This window comes from Papaver somniferum, chromosome 8 (assembly GCF_003573695.1).
Source record: "Papaver somniferum cultivar HN1 chromosome 8, ASM357369v1, whole genome shotgun sequence".
Lineage (NCBI taxonomy): Eukaryota > Viridiplantae > Streptophyta > Magnoliopsida > Ranunculales > Papaveraceae > Papaver > Papaver somniferum.
Window position 1 is genome coordinate 71170505 of NC_039365.1, and position 6000 is coordinate 71176504.

The window sequence follows — 6000 nt, forward strand, 5'->3', positions numbered from 1 at the left end:
CTACACAGATAAAAATTGAAATTCACGAACATTGACTTGAGCCACTTCTCAGACACTTCTCATCTTTCCCAAGTTAAAGATGAGAAGGAAAATGTCACCATTCAGTTGGTGACTGGACGGGCCAAATGCCCACTTCCCTTGTTTTTTGGTGGCTTGTCATTGTTGGATGTGCTAACATATTTCTTACTTCTTCTAGAATATTTACCTTGCATGTCTTTATCCAGACTCACTCTTTGCATGTTCTTTTAAAGTTTGGTGACTCTTTTGTTGCTTTTCTTGAATCTCCAACATGTATATTTATCATGCCTTGAGTGTCCATATAAGGAGCAGATCAATGTGGATTTTTCATCTCCATGTACTTTTCCTGTTTGACACAACACCCAACTATTGTTTCCTGATTTGCAGAATCCATCGCTTTTGCTGTTTTGCTTTTGAATCCTAAACCATGATTGTTTCCAAAGGATCTCTGGCCAAACAACATTGTTGCAATTTTGTCAGAGCTTCCAGACAGCCTTTGCAGATCATCTATGAGAGAATTAATCTCTTCTTCCTTTAGAGACATGGTTTTGACAAAATTAATATGAAGATGCTTTATCTCAATATTTTTCGTCAGGAGTGATGATTCAACATTCCTCAAGGAGGCTTTAAGACGAAGGTTCTCTTGAAGCATCTCTTTATTCAGGAGATCAACCAACTCAGTGTCAAATTCAAGTTCCGAACCAGAATTTGAAGTTGAAAGAGAATCTGAAGTAAGGGCAGCAAATCCATTGCACCAGTTAGACTCATCTGAGTTATATTGAGAAGTATTGTCTTCTGTTGAATTATTTTCAGAAACCAGAGAAGATGGAACACCTGCAAATCTATTCTTCCTTTTTGTTAGGATTCTTGACTTCTTTGGATACTAGTGAATGATCACATTCATCAGCCCAGGACAGGTGAGAGGAAGACATCTCAGGTTTGTTCACAGCGTTGAGTCCGAACGTTTTTCCTGTCTCTTGATCAAGAATTCTTAACTTTCCAATTAGTGAAGTCTTAGAAAGTGTATCACGGTTATTTCCCTCAATGATGGCATGCTTCTTAGAATCGTATCTTGATGGCAGCGATCTGAGGAATTTCATCACAATGTCCTTTTCAGGAATGGTCTTACCCAATGCATATGATGCATTAACAATTCCAGACACTTTGTGGTAAAGATCATCAATCGATTCATTATCTGCCATACGAAGATTTTCCCATTTGGAATTCAGATTTTGAAGTCTGGCTTCCTTTTCACTGATATTTCCTTCGAATACGTTTTCTAAGATATCCCAAGCATCTTTAGACCTAGTGCAATTTGACACATGGTGTTGAGGGTGTGGGGTAATGGCATGTATGATGGCATTCAAACCGTCGGAGTTTTGCATTGCAGCAAGTAGCTCGGCAGGACTATATTCACTAATATGCTTGGGAACGTTTACATCTCCAACTGCCATAATGGGAGCATCATAACCATTAACAACATATACCCATGATTGAAAATCACGCGCTTGAAGAAAAGATCGCATAGCAATTTTACACCATAAGTAATTAGAGCCATCGAAGACTGGTGGTACGTTAATAGAGATAGCACCTCTATCCATAGAGTCAGATCGCTACAAACACAGAATTTTGAGGTCTTGAACGTGTTTGCCTGCTCTGATACCAATTGAAAAAGCAGGGGTCTAACAACACCACCCAATATTTCGCTTAGCAATCTGTATGTACTAACTCCGAAATACTTTCTAGAGAATCAACTAGACAGTCAGACTCAATCTAGGTAAAAGTATCTCAAGGAGTTAATATCTCTCTTGTTTTGATTTAGTCGAGCTAATAGAAGTCAGCGAGTTTCTAATCAAACACAAGGAATAACTTGGATGGTACCAAAGACCAATATCCAAGGATCAATCAATGACAATCAACAACCAAAGGTTGGATTACTCTAATTGATGATCTAACACACAACCTGTATTATTTCAATTATAAAGATAAAACAATATAATGCAGAAACTGAAATAACACAGACACCAGAAAGTTTGTTAACGAGGAAACGACAAATGCATAAAAACCCCGGGACCTAGTACTGATTGAAAACACACTGTATTAAGCTGCTACAGACACTATCCTACTCCAAGCTAACTTCGGACTGGACTGTAGTTGAACCCCAATCAGTCTCCCACTGATCCAAGGTACAGTTGTACTCCCTACGCCTCTGATCCCAGCAGGATACTGCGCACTTGATTCCCTTAGCTGATCTCACCCACAACTAAGAGTTGCTACGACCCAAAATCGCAGGCTTTGACAATAAACAAATCTGTCTCACACAGACAAGTCTATCAAAGGATCAATCTGTCTCCCACACAAAAACCCTAAAGTTTTTGTTTCGTCTTTTGATAATAATCAAGGTGAACAGGAACCCATTGATAATCCAGTCTTATATTCCCGAATAATAGCCTAGATAAATCAATCACCTCACAACAATCTTAATCGTATGGTAACGAAACAAGATGTTGCGGAATCACAAACAATAAGACGAAGATGTTTGTGACTATTTTTTATATCTTTCCTATCGGAGATATTAATCTCAAGCCAATCAATCTGATTGTACTCGTACGATAGAAGATGCAAGATCAGATCACACAACTACGATAAAAGTAGTATCGGTCTGGCTTCACAATCCCATGAAGTCTTTAAGTCGTTAACCTGGTTTTAGAAGAAGAAAACCAAAGGTTAAAGGAGAAACGACTCTAGCACGCAAATTAGTATCACACGTGAGGTGTGGAGATTAGTTTTGCAGAGTTGCTAGATGTCTCCTTATATAGTCTTTCAAATCAGGGTTTCGCCTTGGTCACAAAGAAAACAATATTCATCGTTAGATGAAAACTTGATTTAGATTCAAGCTAATATTTCTCAACCGTTAGATCGAAAACTTAGCTTCTTATACACAAATGAAATGTACGCTTCTAGGTTTGTTAACCGTACCCAAACGTGTACATTTGTTGGTCCAAAAATATTTAACCAAAAGGTTAGTCAGATGAGCATTTCATACCAAACATATTATTTTTCACCATAACTAGTTCAAATGACTTCAAATGAACTAGTTAGAGAGTTGTTCAATTGCAAGGAAATCTTATGTACTACACAAGACACAATTGAAGTAAGGATGATTTGATTCACTTGAATCGGTTCATGAAATTTTATAGCCACGGTTTGCAAACTTCATTCATTATTCTTTATAAGTTTAAGTTCAGAAATCATCATCAGATATATAACCTTCTTATGTTCGTACACTAGGTTCGCGGACTTAAGCAACCGGGTAGAGTTTACAAACTCCAACAGAAAATCTCGGCAAAGACTCTCCGCCGGTTCGCGGACTGGGTTAGCGGACTGGTACTCATGTAACAAGTTTCTCAACTCCAGCAGAATTTCTCGGGATGAGAAGTTCGGCAGTTCGCGGACTGAGTTCGCGGACTTGGAAACAAGTCATTCTTCCGGTTTCTCTTGATCAACAAAGTTCGCAAACTTTGGTTCAAGGAATAAGACTTATGCACTTATGTGTTTCCACAACAATACTTATATCCGTCATTGGTTATGTAATCTAAACTCTCATTCCAACCATTGAAACATTCTTAGAGGACGTTATATAGTTGTTACAGCATTTATCGTCAAAGCAATTTTCAAAGTGATTGAAACATATCATGACTTTCGTCACTAGGTAAAGATAAACATGGTCGAAGCGAAACGCTTACCAACACATATTTCGAGATATAGATAGGCGAGGTATATTCGGCTCAAAATACCAAATGTGTACATTCTAAGTCTATATATAGCATACGACTTTTTGTCTCAAGAAGTAGGAGATAGAGTAGATAGACTTTTGAGTGACAGATAAGTTCAAGTCTTCACATACCCTTTTGTCGATAAGTTCCACCGGTTCCTTGAGTATTATTCTTCTTGTATGATGAATCACCATGAAGTATTTGAGCTCAACTACACTTTCTATCCTAGTACGAGACTTAGCTATAGTAGACTAGAAATCAAGACTTATAGTTTTGATCACTAACATTGATAAACATGCTTGAGATAGCAACGCATGCGAGTTCGACCGAGCAATGCTCTAACAGTTTCAACTCTGGTACTTTCTAAACCCTCAACTCTTAAAAGTTTGACTTATTTGCATATTTCTTATATTCTTCTTTACATTCAGTTAAGTTGTGATATAGTTAAGATAAATTTAGTTTCTACTATGAAAATTCTAAGTTGGAATTGTCAGGGTTTTGTAGGGAAATACACTAGGGATCATTTACATCTTCTTAATCATCTTCACTCCCCTGATATCATCTTCCTGTGTGAAACAAAGATAAATAATAATAGAATTCCGAGTCTCTCTAATTTCTTAAATATGCCAAATAAAGTCTTTAATCCCTCTATAGGTGCAGCTGGTGGCCTCATTCTTCTATGTAAATATGAATTTCAACTAAATATAGTTGATCAAACTGATAAAATGATTCATGTTACAATTCTTAATGATCCTAGTAGAGGAGAGTGGTTTTTGTCTTGTGTTTATGGTACCCCTTATGTTCATGAAAAGGTAGCTCAGTGGTCACTAATTAATGAACTTAGTAAATCCGAAGACATCCCATGGACTGTTATAGGTGACCAAAACATCACTCTCAGCCCTAGTGACAAAAATTCTCAATCCTCTCAATCTAGTCCAACTGAGATTTTAGATTTAATCAAAGATGTTGATCTCTCAGACACTGGATTTTGTGGAAACCCATTTACCTAGACCAGTAACAAACATGGAACTGGTCGCATTAAATCTAGGCTTCAAAAGCTTTAGTTAACAGTATTTGGTTCTCTACTTACCCATACTCCTTAGTTACCCATTTACCTCAAAATGGGTCGGATCATGCCCCAATTTTGTTAGAACTTTGCAAGCATAATAAAGTTATGGATGGAAACTGGAAATTTTTTGAACATTGGTTGACTCAAGATAGTTGCTCTGAGGAAATTAAAAATGCATGGACTTCTAGTTTTAGAGGGTCTAACGCTTTTGTCTTTTCTAATAAACTGTCTAACATAAGACATGTGTTGTCTCAATGGAGTAAAGGTATCTTTAGCAATATAAATAACACTGTTACTCAGTTACAACTGGATATATCTAATCTCCAAGATGCTGATATTAATGGTTCCAATACGGACTAATGATCATTTCTATAATGATATGGACTTGAACTCAAAGTACTTCCATATTAGAATGAATCGAAAAAAGTCTCGCAACAGAATCGACTCTCTGATGGCTCAAGATGGCACATGGTGTAACGATAGAGACTCTCTCACAGCGCTTCTCAAGAACCATTTTCAAAGTACCATGACTTCTTCTTCTCCACCAGATAGCAGTCAATTTCTTCAATATATTCCAAGGTGTATTACTGAAGAAGATAATGTGAAGTTAGAAGATTCTCCATCTGAAGAGGAAATTCATCAAGCTTTGATGTCCATGGACCCTTGGACTTCTCCGGGACCAGACGGCTTCCTCCAGGATTCTAACAAACATAATGGCAGATAGTGAAAGAAGGTGTTTGGAAATTGGTGAAATCTTTCTTTCACTCAGGGTATCTTCTCAAGCAGTTGAACAATATCAGAGTCTCTCTAATACCTAAAGTACAAATAGCACAAAAGCCAGAGGACTTTAGACCAATAGCATTGTGTAACATAATCTACAAAATAATTTCTAAAATCTTAGCTCTTAGAATGAAGAAGCACATCTTAGCTATTATTTCTCTAATGCAGTCAGCGTATGTTCCATGTAGAATAATTTCAGAGAATATATGCCTTGTGCAAGAAATTGTGCAAGCTATGAAAAGAAAAGAGGGAAGAACTGGACATCTTGCACTGAAGATGGATAAGTCCAAAGTCTTCGATAGGCTAGAATGGAGTTTTTACTGGATATTCTCCAATATTTTGGTTTCTCGGAAAAGT